At 41.7% G+C, this 19,428-nt stretch overlaps 1 long non-coding RNA gene across 1 annotated transcript; it reads left to right on the forward strand.

Moving 5' to 3' along the window:
• Positions 1-7,832: 7,832 nt before the first annotated feature.
• Positions 7,833-8,966, forward strand: LOC143836794 (uncharacterized). The gene is made up of 3 exons (XR_013230741.1): positions 7,833-7,874; positions 8,196-8,278; positions 8,916-8,966. It is a non-coding gene; the product is annotated as an uncharacterized LOC143836794 (long non-coding RNA).
• The last annotated feature ends 10,462 nt before the right edge of the window (positions 8,967-19,428 follow it).

Genomic DNA, 19,428 nt, shown 5'->3' on the forward strand with positions numbered 1-19,428 from the left:
CTCCACAAGACGTCGCACAAAATCTTGCACACTCCTGAAACAGTCCCGCAAAAAGCGATTCGTTGTAGCGCTTAAAAGGAAATCCAGAAAAGTGGATTCACCCTCCGAAAAGCTCTATACTATTGCAAACAATCTGCAACACTAGCGGAAAAGACCTGTACATTCCCATTGTTGCGGATCCAACGAAGTCCCTCCCCCTGGCTCTCTCCTCCGAACTTCCGGCAAAGCTATTGCCATTTTTTTTTCTCGGAGCGAGCAGAAAGCAATGAACCGGCGAGCCTTCATTCACCCAGCGGGGCTTCTCCGGCTACAGTCCCTCCACAGAAGTGCTTTAAAGCTCCCCTAAGTCCCCAAGCACAACACAGCCCCGTTTGCAAGTTCCCTTTATTTTCGGCCGAAAATCGTGCCCGTGCAGGGGCGGTGTTTCTTTTCACTCGGGGGAGCATGGCAACGATGAATCACCAGCTCACACACCAGCTGCCAGCTAGATGGGTCTCTCCGTTGCAATGAATTAATGCATATTCATTGCAACGTGGTTTTTTTTTTACTTTTCTTAAAGGGAAAGGGGCTTTTCGGGAGCATGATAACAGCCGCCCATTGGCTGTTCGTTTGATTGACGGCCAGGCGCAGGACAAAGCACAGAAAAAATCGCTTCCTTTCTAGCGATTTTTTCGAGACCGGAAACCTGTGGGAAATGATTGAAATGCTACTGGATTCCACTACAAAGGGAGATATGCGTAACGCTGAGATTGCACTTTTAAAAATAGCATTTCCACTTTCAGGAACCAATTGGCAACATTGGTCCTTGTGCGGAATGGGCCCTAAACAATAACAGTGCCTATTTTCCCAACAATAATAAGTGCTGCCAAGACACAACTGGCTTTGGGCTACCCCCTGATGGGGTTTTCAAGGCAAGTAATGAGCGGGGGTAGCTTTGCCATTGCCTTCCTCTACAGCCTGGTCTTCCTTGGTGGTATCTCATCCAAAAATTAACCATGGCCAACCCTGCTTAACCTCAGTCTTGCCTGGGCTATTGGCTTGTCTGGGCTATTATTTCCTGTATTTGAATGCTGATGTTCATTGTACCACATTCCACTATTAGCATTTTAATTTTCTTACTTGTATCGTGAGTTGGATCCAAAGAACCATAAGCAGGGCTGTCCTGTTTCCTGTTCCATGGAAAGATCTCTGCCCCCTTTCAAAGCTGCTTCTAAAGCTTGGGAGAATCTCATGGCTGGTATTGTACGTGGTACAGGAAATGGAAGGGAGGTCAGAAGGAACTGCAGACTTTTGGCCCAACAGACATGCCTTCTACTTGTGAAACTCTGTGTTCTCAGGGAAGCAGGTCTTTGGATACAACCTCCATCTTCTACAATGGAGGAAGCCACATTTTGGGGAGAGACCTGGGATACTACGTTACTCTGTTAAACATTAGAATCATAGAATAGAGTTGGAAGGGATCTCATGGGTCATCTAGTCCAACCTCCTGCATTATCCTTAGTGACTCATTATACCCACTGATTATGGCCACTTCAGTGAGTGTTGCTACTTATAAGAACAAGATAATGTTTGTCAGTGAGATCACTGAAGCAAAACTGGTACACTATCAGAATTTGTAAATGCAGGAAATAATAATTATATTAGTCACAGAATTAAACAAAATACATTCGATGGGCTTTAGTACCACTTGTGATGTATTCTGTCTTCAGGAATGAAGGGAGAGGGCATCCTAGCTAAACTTTAAACTATAAGTTAGATCTGAGGGTATGGACAGCATACAGCTTTTAGAGAATATATGAAAATGGGTTCAGACTAAAGATTCACAAATGGCAGTGCCCTGCTGGGGGTCAGGCTTTTGGATGTTCAGCATGAAGGGGAATAATGAACCAAAACAAATTAGACAAACCCCCTAAAGCACACGATGTATGGATGCTGGGAACATGTTGAACATCAGAAATTACACTGCAAAAAACAAGGCAATAGGATCCATTTCTTGCTCCCCCATTTCAACATTGACTGTGCAATGGATTAAGTGCCTGGGGAAAGCATGAAGCTGTTTTCTCAGGTACACAAGATTGGGTCTTGAATACTTCGAAAATGCAATCTCCCCAGCAACAGAAGAGAAATCTCAAGGGAAGATATGCTGAGTATATGAAACAAATGAGAAACAAATGTTAATGTATTATAAAAAAATACAGAAAAGCTGCTGGCGAAAGTGGCCTCAATCGCTTGTTTAATGGAATGAGCAGCTTCTTCTGCCTATTAAATTTTTGAAGTTGCTTTTTTAATTACAAAGAAGAGGCAAGTTGGTGCCCCCATTTAGCTTGTTTAGGGCATACTGTGTATAATTTGAATGACTTGCTGGAAGAAGTCTCAGGACCCACTGGAGGAAGGAGAAAGAAAATTTGAGTATGGAAATCACATTGGAATGACCTGAATGGAAAAGCAGGAAGAAATTTAAAAAGAAGAGAACTATAGACTGGCACCATTTGCCATCTTTGTTCTTGGACAACATGCACACAGTTATTCCATAGGCTCCAGTACTATTTGATGGTCTGCTTCTAGCCTGGGGGCTTTAAAAAAAATGAATGACATTTTCAGTTGCTGTGTGCTATTGCATGCTGTTTTTATGCCCCTGGCTTGATTTATAGCTGGCTTTATTATTGATAAATCTTATGTTGTTTTTTTAATGATTTTATTATATTAGATTTTTTTATGTTGCAAGCAAGTCTTTGGAGAGATGGCATAGACAATTTTTGAAATAGATAAATCTAAGCTTCCCCACCACTACCCCCCAGTTTTCCTACTAGCATCATCAGTATCCTTTTCCTATTAACTCTGTTCTCATTACTAGTTTCTGCCAAGATTTTGTAAACATCAAAGCTGGAAATCCATTCGAATCTCACCTCAACTACAAGGTCTCAAGTTAGGCACAACTCTCCCAAGCTCAAAATTCCATCTGGATTATTAGAAAGTATAATAATATTGGAACAGAGATTGTTTGTTGTGTCTTGATGTTGCGACTTTTGGACTGGACTTGGTCCTGATACCCTCCAGAAAAATAGAGCTGCAGAGTAACAGAGCATTTTGAAAGTATGCAGTTACTAGTTACCTGATGTCAGGATGCCATGCTCCGCCCTGATTTATATTGCTTTATTCAGCTTGTTAGCTATCGTGGAGTCTGTTAGTTTATCTGGCCTACTAGCCATGTTTTATTGCCTCTAGTCAGTTCTTCCTGCATTCACACCTCTCCCCAATCTTGATCCTCTCACCTCCCCCCATCCATCTCCATTTGCCTTTGGAAAGTAACCTTGGGAGGATCTCCCTATCTGAATGTTGTGACTGAAGTCTTCCCGCATTACACAGGTTATGACGGGTGGGATGGTTAAATAGTATGCTTTGCCTATGCCTCACTTTTGACAAAGTATCGTCAAGAGTTCTTTCTTGCTCTGAATAAATGAAATCTTTTGCATCAAGTCAAAGATTTGCTTTTCTAAGTAACTGAAGATTCTCACACATTTGTGGATGAAGTACAGATCCAGATTCACAATGCTTTGAGGTTTAAAAGAGAGAATTTTTACTTGAAAGATTTACAAATATGAATCGTATTCATCTGCTACAGTCTCCTTACTGAAGTACAAAAGCTTAAAGTGTGGTTACAAAAGCAGCAAATTGCAAGTCTCTATGGTTGGGCTGCAATCAGACTACATGTTCATACATCAGCAGATGGAGAGAGCTGAGAGCCTTAAAAGAGATCTTCTGCTTCTTGCTTTAGCAAAAGCACACACTAAGCTTCTCTTCCTAAAGAAAGAGGAAGTGGGTGGGAGCCCACCTTAAACAAAGCGATCCGCAGGACATTTTCAAATTGTAAAATTATGAATTATGTTTTTTTTTGAAAGTGTATATGGGTATATTTTATTTACTCTGTATTATTTACCCTGTTTATTTACTCTGCAGAGCAACCACTGATGAAGATACACAGAAAGCGGATTATTTACCTAGGATCCCGTTTTGGTTGACTCTTTATCATTATTTGGACTTTTACTAATAATACAGAGCGGACTATTACACTATCTTGCCTTGTGATTCCTTCCCCCCCCTCTAGGGATAGATATTAGGATGTTGCTGTGGCCATCCTGTAAGAGTGAATGATCTTTTACAATGGCACTTACTCCTTCTTCCACATATACATTGTGGAGCTATTAAAAATGATCAGCCCACTGTGGAAAAAGCTACACTTAATGCCCTACACTTCTGGTTGTAAGATTTTAAATTTGTGTTTCAGAGAACCTGGATAAAGCTAGAGCCGTGAATGCAGGAAAGCTTCTCTTGGTGTTTAGTGACTTAACAGCATATACTCTTAACATAAGCTACATTTTCCTCCTTTCTTTCATTATTGAAAGACAGCTCTCGAGCACTGAGGCATCAAGTATTCAAACATTTATGTAACACTGGAGATAAAATGTCGCAATAGAAACAGTTAACTTGCAGCCTGTGCTATAAATTCTTGGGCACACAAGACGGGAGTGAGCGAGCACCAAGATGCCTGACTTCTGAGGAAGTGTGCTTACACACAAAAGCTTATACCTTGCATAAAATCTTGTTGGCCTTAAAGGTGCCCACTGGACTCAAACTTTTTTCTGCTGCTTCAGACCAACATGGCTACCCTCCTGAATGTGTACCGTCTTGAGATAGCTTATTAACAACGGTAAGCCAGGGTGGAGTTTACCTCATGCATTAAATTACTTGCCATGGAAACAATTAGAAAATCCAAACAATTAATAAGATATCACCGGCCCACCGTGCTTCTGTAAACGGGAAAGGCTCTTCCGAAGTGCCATGCTCCCTGGATTTAAGCAAACGCTGCCCTCTTGTGCAGGAAAATGAAGCAGCTGCAGGATTTTTCTTACCAAACAGCCCTCTTCTCTCAAGCGAACACGCTTCAAGAGCTAAGCTCAGAACTCACTCATTCACACAAGCAGGCGGGTAGACTCTTCCTATTGATCACTGGAAAGAGGTGAGATTTTTGTTTTCAGTCAATTCCCTCACCAGAATCAAAGTTTCTAGAACACCATGAAATCCAAAACTAGCAATAGTGACATAATTAGGAGCAACCAAATGATGTGTAATGGTGTATGAACAATTTGTTGGTCCTGACAACGGGCATCCTGTGGATTGCGTTTTCTTGATTTTGAATTTTTCTTTTGGACTAGCTATAAACAAAGTCTCTCTTCATAAGAGAGCTCTTTCTGTTTTGTCACTCAAGCAATGCCATGCCATGGTGATAATACAATCTAGACAAAACTGCAAACAAATAAGAAAGACAAACTGTTTTAATCGTTGATCAAAATAGATATGGAATGCACAGGTCAGTTCTCTCTCTCTCCACAGCATTATGGGCATAATTAGATGAATAAACGGGGGAAACCCATGGTCATTTCTGCCCCTGTGCTTTTATATGATGACTACTGAGCTGGTGAACTGCCGGGCAGAAGTGCCAAGCAGCTATTAAAGATTTTCAGCAATTGTGAAGTGCAATTGTTCTTAATGCCTCCAACAGTTCTGCCTTCCTTGCATACCCAGGGGACTGCTGATTGCCACTGTGGGCTGGTAGGTGAATTCCTTCCAGGCCAGGCTGAATTCTGGAGATATATATATATTTATTTAGATTTTTATACCGCCCTTCCCTATGGGTCTGGGCAGTTTGATGGAGGGATCACCTGAGCATGAAATTGCGTCACTGTGGGTGGGCAGGTAGTTTTGTGTTCCTGCATTGTGCAGAGACTTGGACTAGATGATCCTGGAAGTCCCTTCCAATTCTATGATTCTGTGATTCTGATTCTATAACATATAGTCTGCATTTCTCACTTTGGGAATCAAGGCAGATTAGTGTAAGTCAATACAATAAACAGGATGGAACATCCAATAAACAAGACAATAGGATTTGGATGACAAATACCTGGAACTGAGCAGAAATGTGAAACAGAGCTGAAACAAAGCATAATCATTAACATAAGATGTTGATGGAGAAACTGCACAGTAGATGCTTCATAGATCAACAGACAACACAAACTATAAACTATATGCCACAGACCCTAACATATTGCCAAAGCAACTTTCTGAACCATTTTGTTATAGTACATCTTACCTGGGCCAAGCAGAGTGGTAAGGCAGCAGACATGCAGTCTGAAAGCTCTGCCCATGAGGCTGGGAGTTCAATCCCAGCAGCCGGCTCAAGGTAGACTTAGCTTTCCATCCTTCCAAGGTCAGTAAAACGAGTACCCAGCTCGCTGGGGGGTAAACGGTAATGACTGGGGAAGGCACTGACAAACCACCCCGTATTGAGTCTGCCATGAAAACGCTAGAGGGCATCACCCCAAGGGTCAGGCATGACCCAGTGCTTGCACAGGGGATACCTTTACCTATTTACCTGGGCCAAAAAGCCACCCTTAATAATTCAGTTCTTAGTAGTTTGCAGAAAGCCAGGTGAGCAGGACATCTCCTAACCTCATATCAGGCAGGACATTCCATAAGGTGGGAACCATAATAGAGGAAGCTTGTGTACAAACAGTGGTTTCTTTTAGCTATATGCAGGGCAGCACCTGCAGAAGGCTCTGCTCAGGTGAGCAATGCTATCACAGCAGAACATAGAGATCGAGGCAATTCCTACAGATATAAGGAACCAAAGCCATGAAGGATAGCCAATATCCTGGACTGAGCCCAGTAACTGATGATGATCCAATAAAGTGACTGCAGGCTAGGAGTGATATGCATGCTTCACATAGCTTCTAATAATATCTGAGCAATAGCATTTTACACCAACTGGAGTCCCTAAGTTAACTTGGATGGGTGACCTATGTAGAATGCATTTCAACAATCTAGCTTTGATGTTACCATTGACATGGACCCAGGTGGCCGCATTGGCTGCGTCAAGATAGGGTGTAATGTTCTGGGCTAGACTGAGTTTGAAAACGTCAAAAAAAAATTGCAGCTACATTAACTAGTTTTTCCAGCCATAATATTGGATCTCATATAACTACCATGGGAGTACAATGTCTTTTTATATCTCCTCACCAGCATTACTTCTGTCTTTCTTTCTAGGGTTTAGCTTCAATTTAAACATGATTAGCCATTTAATCACAGCATCCAGGCAGTGGTTCAGGACCTCTACCACAGAGTTGTAGGTAAGGAGAACTGCATTTAATCATCATCACTGTATTGATAACAACTAATCCTACAACTAATAAGATCTTTATATAGAGATTGAAAATCATGGGGGTAGGATTGTGCCCTGTGGAACTCCATAGGGGAGGTCTCATATTTATGATAATAATTTACCAATAACAACCTTTTGAATCTGATTCATGAGGATTTTTTCCCCATGAGGGGCTCATGGGAATTGTAGTCCATGAACATCTGGAGGATCACAGGTTGACTACCCCTGGTCTAGTGCACATTCTCTGATACCTACCTCTGTCTCCAAATGCCTCAAAAATGACACACTCTCACATGCTGCCCCATCTCTGAACATCAACTCAAATAATCTTGATTGCATGGCTGATCACTGAGATAAAATCTAGAGTCAACCATGTGATGTGGGCATCCATCTGCCCAGTTTCATTAACAAGCTCCCACATGGTTGTCTGGAGGCAGTTGCAACAAGTGGGTTGGGTGGAAATGCCTATTCCTAACCATCTGACCTTTCCTTCTATGCCTGTCAGTTTGCCAAGCATTCACAGAGGCTCAACAGTCAAACTATCCACCTAAAAAGCAAGAATGTGCCCATGACCTGTATTCAGCCTCACCTGGATGTTTGTAGAAAGACTGGGACCAGGTGGTATGCTGCCGACATAAAACCCCTAGCTGTTCACCAGGTAATCTTCAAATTAACCAATCCAACACAAGGTTCAATGTAGTAGAATGAAAACAAAGAGAGTGAAGACTCATTACTTCAGTGCTTAGTTCTGCAGCTGAAGCTAGCAATAAGAAGTCAGTCATAAAAATCCTCTGCAGATAAATTGCTTCAGGAAAAGTTAGGACCCTTCCTAAATGAGTTTTGAAATACTGCATAACTTGCACACTTCATTGAATCTCCCCCCCCAATGCTCATCTGTTAAATATTTTGACGTTAAAATTCAGCTCACTCTTTATATAGTATAATAATAATATTGTCCCTTTACATTTGCCTTTTTCAGTGGTGGCAGTTTCTGAAGGTTACCACACTGATAGAAAATCCAGGCCATGCCATTGTTCCAGTATGGACCATTATGCACCAAAGGTCAGTATGAAAGAGCAGCTGAAATCAGGCACCCAATGGTCAAAAAGTAAACAAGTTTTCAGTGAAGCAAGTCAATACTGGAAGCAGTTCCTGGAAGGTGATTTCCACATCATAGAAGGTCCTCCTCTTAACTCATACACTGCAATCATACTACAGAAGGGTACATAGATCAGGGGATTTCCAGATCTCATGGGTCAAGGAGGAATGCCTGGGAAGAAATAGCTCCTCAAATATGGGACACCGGTCTGCTCATAACTTTACCAGTAAGCATTAGCAATTTGAACAAGTCAGAAACTGTCTGATGGACAATGACATTGTAATAAAGTTGGTGAAATATCTTGCTTCCCACTTGATGGTTCACATCAGCCATTTTCATTGGTAGCCTCAAGAAAAGCACACTGTTGTAATTCAAATGGGAGGTGAACAGTATGTGAATGAGAGTAGTATTCCCTGTCATGCTGCACTCAGCTACTCACTTATGGAACTTTGATGAAGAAGTTACGGCTGATGGTGGTTTGTACTCTTCTGCGGAAAAATGTGCTTGAATTGAAATTCCTCTTCCTATGCATGCTTAGAATTCCTGAAACTGAGCTGCTATCACTTGTTCCTTCTTGGTAATATCTGTCCTTCTCCTCAGAGACAAATAAATCCCCAAAGGACGAGGATGTTGGAAAAGGTATACAAAGAAGAAGAGAAGACCCAGCAGGGAGCAGCAGGAAGACCGATGGGATAGTGAGGTTAGCTGCTAATTGTCATTCCTAGGATGCTACTCTCAGGGCAAATTCCCCCTTCTTCTTGTAAATGCCACACTCGGTCTTACCCTGACCATTTCCATGCGGAGGGCTAAAGGGCAAGTGATATCCTGCTTGCAAACGCAGGATGGTAAACCTCACATTTGCAGCCCTCCTCACAGGGAGACACCTCCCTTGTTTTCCCTCTGCACCTTTGTGGCATTTTGCTTCCTGACAAGTCTGCAAGAGAAAACAAGCCAAATTTCTCCCCTGCTGCTCCTTGGCTTGCCAACCATAGCAAGCCACCAATCACAACACTACAGTTCTCTCATGGACTGAAACTTTTTTCCCTCCCGAGACCCAAAATTATTATTTTTTTAAAGGCACTTCCATGTTACTGTGTGATAATGTCACAATACAGGTGCATTTTAAATAAAAAATCAACACTTCGACATTGCTATGGAGAAATGCCAGAATGATACAGCATCCCCCCCCCCTCCTTTTGGGATTCATATTTTTGGGGATTTTATCTGAGCGAATTCTTGAGAGGCTGCACATGGGAAACTGGAGCCCAAAAAATCATTTTGTGTAACCTGAAGGCTTTAAATCAAGGGGCATGCATGCCTGGATGATTGGGGCAAAGCTGATTGATCACCTACCCCCCCTTTCCCCTTTCATCCCCCAGCTTCAAAAAACACAAACAGGACTGTGTTTGCCTGCCTGATCTCAAAAAGATTGCAAACACGTTAAAGAAGATTTTGTTTTACCTTTGACAATGTAGCTTTGTGGTCACCGTGGCCCACGCCATTTATAAAAAAAATACTCATAGCAGGAAATGTAGAGGGGAGGGTGGATGTGAGTGTGGGACAATGCTATAGAGATTATCACACCTTTTCCCCTCCATATGGGCTTGCCTCTGGTTGCTCACTGGTTGCTCACTGATGGAAAATCTGGGCAAAATTTGAGCCACCCCTGGAAAACCTTGGGATGCAAGCGGCATCATGTGGAGGGGGCTTTAAAACCCACCATCAACCAGAGGCTGTCCAGGAGCAGATTCTTTGTGCAGGAATGGTGCCTCTTTCTCAGTTACAGATGTAGCTAGGAACCTATATCTTTCTCTTCTTTTTTTCTATCAAGTATGTAAATTCCTAAATAAATCTTTATCTACTCTTTAATCAGGTTCTGCACCATTCCTGTATTATTTACTCTTTCAACCGATGATGCTGCAGAGAGCCAGCTTTTGATATTGTAACGACTGTGGTCATAACCAACTTGTGCTTCTTTTTCACTTGATGGTTTAGAGTGTCCAAAATTGTTCACTCTGCCAGCCATATGTCATCTCCACAGCAGATGACAAGCCTGTCTGATAGAATGCAATTAATTTAAGAAAATGTATGTATTTTTCTGCCCCTACATCCATTGTTACCTAACTTCTTGTCAAACTTAGTTGAGACTAAACAAACACTTCCCCTTTCTCATTGCTTTAAGAGGTTGCCAATTATTGTTTTCTAGCTTCCAGTGGCCATTGGTTTGGAAGTCCTAGGGACACTTAACAGAAGGCAGCCAATGAAAGCTGGGGAAAATATAGTAAGAAAACACATTCCTCTGCTGTTCTACTTTATATATAAAAAAATAACTCCAAAGCCTTCAGGAGCATTGGCTTGGAGGAGTGGGAAATCAGGAATGCTACGATTGTAAAATATTTTGAAATCTGAGTGAAGCACATCTGTGAAGACAAAGAAGAAAAACTATGTGGTTTGTTCTTTTATATTAATGAAATGGTTAATTCTATTGCCATAGCAACAAAGCACAGCCATGATACAAAAGCCAAAGGTCTCCACATAATGCCTAATGCAAGGTCTCTCTGGTTCTAAAGCTGATTTTTTAGAAGCGACAATAGAGCTGAAATGTGCTTTCAATATTATCTTAAGCTTTAGTATCAAAATCCTCTTGCTTAATCCAGTAAATAGACTAGTAGCATAAAGTGGCATACATGTTTGCACAGTGGACTCTTGACAAAAGGGGTTTACCTCAGCACAGTCTTAGCAGACAATCTGGAATGAAGACGGAAAGGGATGAGTGTGTTGTGTATGAAGGGGTGGGCAAGGTTATAGAACTCAAAAAAGAATGTTGTAAATTGAGACAGACATCAAACATACGACAGCTTATCAAATGACCAGAAGATAGCACGGAGAATTAAATTTCAAATGGAACATATACTCTTTGAACCTTTTATTTCCTTTCTCCTTACCGAAGGTCTTTTTTTTTTTATAGAGAGTTTTTATTTTATTTTCCAGAGTTGAAGACAGTGAGATACATGCAATCTACATTGTTAATACAGAAAAGGAGAGTTATGCTCTTCATTTGATACACTTGGTTCCCCATTTTAATCCCCTTTGTAAATAGTTCAGGTAAGGGCCCCATTGTTCTTGAAAGGCCTCTTCTATTCTTCCGTTAACTATTAGTGTCAGTTTGGCCATCTTGGCAAAATCAGCTAGTTTATTCAGCCATTCTTCTGTCGAGGGTAGTTCTTGCGTTTTCCATTTCTTGGCCAATTCTAGTCTTGCTGCCGTCGTCGCATAGAAGAAGAAGCTCTGTATGTGGGTTGGGAAGCACTGCGGAAAAACATTTTGGTTCCCCGTTTCAATCTTAAAAACTCTCTTCTCTTCATTTAAGATTATAAGACTGGCTACAATATTATGGACTTTTACCCAGAGTTTATAGACTTTTTATAGACTTTTTCATGTTTGCACCACATTTAAAAAGAGAAGTCTACTTTGTTACCATCATTTCAGCATTTGTTTGCATAGTTTCTGACAATTTTAACAATCATAAACAGTTTATACTTAACGTGGTCCTAGAGCCCTCCACATTTCCACTAGGGAAAGGGAAAAAGGAAAAAAAACAAGCCTGCTTAGTTGTATGGAAAGAAGAGAAACAAATATATGTTTATGGGTTGCTAAGGTTATTAAGTTATATAAGTGTACATTGTTAATGCCAGAAATAATAAAATGGAGTCTTCATTAATTAGTAGAATAAATTCTTCGTTAGTTACATTTACACCTCCTCAGTTAGGAACCTCCTTTAAGTTTAGGCTGAAAGTCACTACAGAGATATGTTAGATAATTCAAATTCAGCTATCATAGGAAATCTAAAACCCCACACTATAATGTAAGCCCATTCCATTAGGTGTCTCCTTTTAGTTATGCTTTAATTTTGGGCTGGTAGACACTACGAAATTAGATTTAATAATACAAATTCAGCTTACTTAGAAGATCTTAGACCCCAGATTAACTTCTTAACTAGTTATATTGCCTATATAGCTACGGAAAGGAGGGAAAAGAGGAGAAGAATTTCAACCACTGTGTTACATTTCCATTCCCCAAGCTTCTTAAGGGGGTCTCATATCGAGGCTTGTTACGTCTTGTGGCTCCCATTGACTAATGTTCTGTCCTGTTGGTCTTTGGCTGGGAAAGTACAGTTGTAGTCTTTCCCTCGGAGTATACAACGATAAATCTTGAAACAGTTGTACCTCCTGGACTCCAATATCAGTACAGATGTTTTCCCAAGAAACTCCTTTTAATCGATTGCTTTCACCGCAGATCCATATGTCTTTTAATTGATTCTTGTGTACTGTTGCTTTGGAGTGGCTGTATATCTTCTCAGGTAGGGTGTCCTTATCTGAGCTGCAAGACTCTGACATCCCCTTTTCCATCTCCATAATTTCAGATTCCTCTTCTGCTGGTAATTTTCCACCTTGTTTAGAGCTATCATCAGCCACTACTATTGGTTCATCATTCCTGTTAGAAACTTCTTCCTTAATGCCTTTAAACTCCATGAGCATATTTTTAAGCGAGCCATTTATAGATTCTTTCAGGTCTTGTGTTTGTTTCTCTAGAAGATATGCAAATTTTTTAAGCGAAAACATGTTCCAGTCTTGGAATTTTGTTAGACTTATTCAATTATGCATATGTTGTTTCCAAAATATATTTGCAATTTTGCAAATAACCAGTAGAGGTCCTACAGAGTCCTAACGAAAGCAACAGTCTGTTTTGATAAAGCAATGTCTCTGGAGCTTAGTTCTCGCGAGATTCACAGCTCTAATCTCTCTTATCTCCGGAGACAAAAACAGATGCAATAAGAGCTGTTACTTATTAGTTTGAGTTAATTTAAGTCCTTCTTCTGCTTAGAAAAGAAAATTAGCCTGCCTCATAATGAGGTGGCATCAAGCAGAGCCAGAGACGGGGGAAACAGTAGAGACGGAGAAGCGGAAGAGCACTTGCATCTCTGCGTTGATTAATCACTCAATATCTTGGAATTTGGCAGTGTCCACCCCCTCAGTTGTAATAAATCGTCTTCCTGTCACTCTAGCTTGTTTGGATTAGCGAAAGCAACTCTCCACGCCGAGAGTTCATTCCAGGGAAGAGGGTGCCGGGGGAAACCCCACTCACTGTTTGTAGGCTCGATCTGATGTCTGCCAGATGTTTTCACTCCGGAGTTGTGGTGAGTCGAAGGTCTTGCTGGGAGGTATCCAATTAGCTTTGTAGATTAAAATAAGCTTTGTAGATTGCAGAGTTGAAAAAGGAGGAAAAGGAGGAAAGGATATTAAAATGGCGGACGGCGCTTGCTGGACCCTGTGCACACTGAGCTTACGTTCCAGTGGGAGATTAATTTCCCTGCGGAACAGAGAGGCCCCAGAGATTCACAAGGAATTTCTGAGAAGATTGTAGGTGGGTTAGCGTACCCAAAACCCGATTCTGTCAATCACAGCAGCGATTGACCCTCAGTGGAACAGGAGCTCGAAGTATTCGAGCTATCCAAGTGCCATGGCTCCGCCTTCCTCCTTACTGAAGGTCTTGAAACTACTGTAGTAGGATTCCAAGATGTGAGGCATAGAAAATGAGAAGGAAGCCTACCTGGGAGATTGGGTGGATTCCAGGCTGAAATGTACATAGTGTGATGGGAGTTAGATTTTGCCAAGCTGGTTTCCTATCAATGCTGATGACATTTAATTATTTCCTTGTCCCATGTCATACAGAAAGAAAATTGAATGGATTTGGGTCAATATTAGAGATGGGCATGACCCATGAAAATAGGGTTAAGTTCATAGACTGACACAAATTTTTGGACGCTAAATGTACTGATTTGCTTTGTGAGGTTCATGACTATGGATGGGCATAAACTGAACCATGAAACAAAACTTGTGATGAATTTTGCCCTGTTAAAGGTTCACAAACCAAATTTCATGTCAAGTCTACTGTCATGTTCCACACACCTTTAAGGCAGTTCATGGGTTTTATGCTGGTTCAAGTTGAGAACAGAAAGCAGAGATATAAAGGGACTCTGAGTTAAAGGAGTTTAAACCCCTGTTTTCTGCTCCAGCAGAAAGTTGCAAAAACAGCTGAGCAGCTGAGGGCACTCCTTTCCACTCAGCTGTTTCAGGCTTTCTTGTGTAGTCCCTCTAAACTTTAAAAGGACCGCACAAGAAAACTGGAAAACAAATAGCAGTCCAGAGGCTGTGCTGCCACTACTTCTTTCCCGCTGACACTCAGCATCTTTTTGCAGCATCTCTCCTTCTCCACCCTGCTGGTGACTGCCTCAGCTGGCAATCCATGTTCCACCACCAGTATCTCCTCCTCCATAGTCTCTTGGGTAAGTTCCTGCTGGGAGGCCCAGGTATCAGAGGCATCTTGAGATGACTGGGAGAGGGTGGGTGAGTGCCTGGGCTCTCCTGGATCACTGGGAGATGGATGGGGGCAGCATCCAGCCCCAACAGGCTGCTCCTCATTTTTTGGCTTTCTTATTTAAGAAATAAAGGCCTGACACAACCCATGGTGTGACTCTTCTACTGCGTGGAGCAAAAGAAACATCTGTTGGGCTGGCTAAGCCACCCACAATTCTCCAAGAGCAGATTTTGAAGGATAGAACGGCAGACATAACAAGACCCTTGAGTCTGATCAGTCAAGGCTGTCATCAGGCCCAACTTCTCTTGTGTGGCCATGAGCCCTGAGGACTCCTAACATCCAAACCTCAATAGGGGTGTTCCCATTCAGGAGGGTATAAAACATGAATCCTCAGCCAAGGAGCCCAGTAGCTAATCCCTACTGATCAGAGAGGCAGGGTGGCTCAGAGCCCTGAGCCCACCTAAAACCCACAGCCAGGAATCACAAAAGCAGGGGGCACGAATCACAATTAAAATGTGGGTCCTCATTCAGTCAAGGCTGTGGAGATGAACTGAGTGAATATTTAGCTTTCTGATCCCATAGAACACAATGGGAAATCTGTTAAAGTGCTGTGAAACTTTGGAGGGCTCCTACTGGTGTCTCCAAGGCTGGAGACTTCTCCTCCAATTGCCTTGGACTTTTGTAAACCGTTAAATGGACACAGTCTATCTGAAAATGTATCCATTCATAAACCAACACAAACTGCTATTAACAGCCCCAAATTTCATGGAATGTTTGTGCCAGGAGCCCTTCCACAAGTATTGCTTCACAAACCACAAACTGGTCAAAATTTGTGACAAAGTTTTCTTAGTGAGTCAGATTGTGTGTCAATACACATCACACTGCCAAAGAAGAAGAAAACACAATTGCTATATACAGTAAGCTTGATTTTGGGAAATAAATCAGTGGTTGATTGCTTTTATTATTAATGTGAATAAATAATAATTATATTTTCTTAATTAATAATAATTATTCTCAAATGGTTTTGCCATGTAGATGGGTATGACCTTATGTACTCTCATATTTTTGTGGGAAGCACAATCACACCTAAACTGGACACAGCCTTCAATTATTAGAACAGAGCCTCTCCCATTCCTGTTAAGCTGAACTATGATTAGAAGTAGCCAAAAGTCTTCATGAGGAACTGAAACAATTGGCGTTCAAGACTACGCTCTGCTTTCATTTTCTTGTATGATGACCTGTCAATCAATTGTGGACTGCTCAAAGGAGGTATTCAGTACTCTGGCTGCCAATTTCTGAAGTGAAAGGCAACAATCTATCTTGGGGGTTCAATGAAGATTTCAAAGGCAGGCTTCAAACATCAGACATCACTGGCAATTAAAAACACGATGCTAAATGAAAGTTAAGTACCTCAAAGTCAGGGAGCAGTGTCATGTTTAGCTGGATTTGTGAAAGGTTTTAAAAAAAAAAATCTGCTGGAGGGGTGCAAAATCCCAACGATGCCAAGTGCTAGCAAGAGTTTTGACAAATAATAAATTAAGAGAAGATTTAAATTGTCTGGCTGCCAAGATCTTGTAAGAAAAAGAACTAATTCTGCCAATTTCAGAGTTTGGTTGTGTCCAATTAGTTTTTCTTTGCTCAAAAAGTTAAGAGTTAGAGTTCTACAAATATATAAATCCTACTAATTAGTACTTGATTCATAGTATTCATCATTACTTTGGCCACCTCATGAGAAGGAAGGACTCCCTGGAGAAGAGCCTAATGCTGGGAGCGATTGAGGGCAAAAGAAGAAGGGGACGACAGAGAATGAGGTTGCTGGATGGAGTCACTGAAGCAGTGGGTGTGAACTTAAATGGACTCCGGGGAATGGTAGAGGACAGGAAGGCCTGGAGGATCATTGTCCATGGGGTCGCGATGGGTCGGACAAGACTTTGCACCTAATAACAATTCATCATTTTGTAGTTTGGTGTGGGCCACTGTCTTGTATTTGATTTGCATTCTGCCACAGCTGTTTGGGGGGAGTTCAATATGCACATCGGACTCCCCAGGTTAGGGACCTCTTTATGAGGTGGCAGGTCTGCAAGCAGGGCCGACCCAGCAGGGGAGGCATGGGGCTCGCAGTGCCAGGTAGCCCAGGGTAGAACCAAGGGAGGTGGGTGCCTCTCCTTGGCACCCCAGGATTTATCATGCCGGGTGGCCTGCAGGAGACCCAGAGAAGTTCCTCTTGGCACCCCAAGTGGAACACTGCCCTACGGTGGGAATCCAGTGGCAAGGGAACACGCATTCTTGGCAGGGGAGCCGGGTGGGCATCAGGGTGCCGCTGGGTACCAGGTTATTATGGTCAGCTGACTGCAAGTCGGGCTTCCTCTCCCATGCTGTGCCAACACTCCTGCAAAATTATTAATAAATCTGTGGCCTTGTTTAAGCCAATGGATATGTGTGTGCGTCTACCTTAAGCCCAAGGTGTCCTCCTGCCATTCAATAAGTGTATTGGTTCTGAATTAAGAACACTCTCTACATTGTAGCAAGTTCTAGTAACCCTGTAACCAAGCAGAATAAGATAACGCTACACAGCAGGTGGTTCGTTTATTGCTATCTCTTGAGGTTCTCAAGGGAAGTTGCTGAATAGAAAGAACATTTTGATACAGCTTGGAAATATATCCACCATTTTGTTTTGGTCTCTATTAACTGTTGTCATTAGGGGAGAGAGTTATAAAGCAGACTTCCTATAGAAACCTGTGGGATATTATTCATCAAGAAGGCCTCTAAAGGAGATCAAGAGACTGTACACAGACTCTTAAGGCCTACGTTGTTCTCCAATGTTCTCCAAAGTGCTCTCAAGCAGATCTCTCATCTGATTTGAGTACAAGCTGTAACAGTATGACACAACCTCCCCCCTCAGAATTCCTCACTGTTCTACAATAAGGAGAGTATGCTTTATTTTCACTCAGAGTTAATGGAGAAAAAGTCATATAACTGACTTACTGAATAGGAAAAAAAATTTCTTTGACAGGACAAACTGGGGGTTCATAAGATACAGTTGGTACGAATCTTTAGAAAAGCTGGCTAAATGAAAAGGGAAAGATACCACTCTTCATCTTGGGGCCTATGTGAGCATAAGAGCATCCACAGAAAGAAGCTTGTACACTAAGCAAATTTGAAGAGGTGAAAAATGCTGTGTGTGACAACAACAAAATACATTATAATTTCATTTCTGGGGTGGGGTGGAGGTACTGGGCAAAGTGGGGGCACTCTTAAGAGATGTGAAATATACTGCTATGTGTTGGGATTTTGTTTCTCAAATACTATTTCTATTTATTATAACAGAAGAATGATCCATATAAATCATGTTCGTTATTTTCAACCTGCTTTTTCGGCCAACAAGAAGAAGGAAGAAGAGAAGAACCCATCAAAAATGATTAAGAAAATGGCTGCACTTAACCTCAATAGCAGTCAGGTGCAGATTTTGGCTGTATTTCAGATGTATGACAACCTGATTCTATTCCAGGATTAGCGATCACATAAACAATAGCACAAGCCCTTCTTCTGGTATGGAAAGATGATCAGAAAAAAGCAGATTGACCTAAGGATGTGAAAAAATGTATGCATCAACAAGAGCTGTTTCAGGATATCACCTGTGAAACATTCTTGATTAGTTATACTCAAACACTTGCCTGTTTGGCTTATGTGTGTTGGCTGATCACATGCAAGGAACTGATTATTTGGCAAGGTGTTCAGATACATCTGAAATAATGCATTTGTTAATTTGTATGATTGCATGGATTTCTCACGTGAGATGGCTTTTTTTGCAGATGTTAGCCCTCCCCTGTCCTCAGCCAGTGATGCCTTCATTTTTTTTAAACTACAGAGTAAAAATATTAAGTTGGATAATACTATTTGGGTTTCTCAGTGTGCCTTCAGATGAACATGATCCCAGGGGATACTGCCTCTTTTCTGGTATAACAAGTAGTTTAGTTCTTAGGCTGAGCAAAAGAAAACTGCTTGGCATGGTATATGGCTGAAGTGAATTTGGTCAAAGAACATGGAGGTGAAGAGATCTGCAACTTGCGTATGGCTGTCAACATCCAGGTTGTGGCTCGAGACTCCCTGTCATTACAGCTCATCTCCAGGGGACAGAGATCAGTTCAACAGGAGAAACTGGCTGCTTAGGATGGTGGACTCTATGATATCATATCCCATTGAAGTCATTACCCTCCCAAGCGCTGCCTTCACCAGGCTCTAGTTCTTCAAATCTCCAGATATTTCCCAGCTGGCAACCCTAAGATTGCCACATGGGTACTGTAACTGAGGGAGTGGGGAGGGGGGGTCTGCTTGGTGAACCTGTTCACTACAAATTTTCCAACATGTCTGATCTTGATTAACCATGGTCGTATATACCAGCTCTCTCTATGTCAGTTAAAATTATATTGACAAGTCATAATTGACAGTGATGTGTTGTCATATTTTGCGATTGTCTTTGCTAAGTTTTTAGGAGGTTTCAAAAACTTGCAAAACTTGCTTGACCTGCGATGATTCATGCTAGAGGAAATGAGGACACTAACTTTCAGCTCCCTTAAAAAATATTGTCTGCCTTCAGTCTGTTCCAAATCCAAACACATAGATATGGTGGGGCTCCTTGAGGGTAACTGATTTTAAAATGATAGCAAATTTGTGAGACTTTGGAAGAACATATGCGCACATACACACACAAAAATAAACAGTAAACCAAGTTCCA

The sequence above is a fragment of the Paroedura picta genome, chromosome 4, assembly GCF_049243985.1.
Source record: "Paroedura picta isolate Pp20150507F chromosome 4, Ppicta_v3.0, whole genome shotgun sequence".
NCBI classification, from domain to species: domain Eukaryota; kingdom Metazoa; phylum Chordata; class Lepidosauria; order Squamata; family Gekkonidae; genus Paroedura; species Paroedura picta.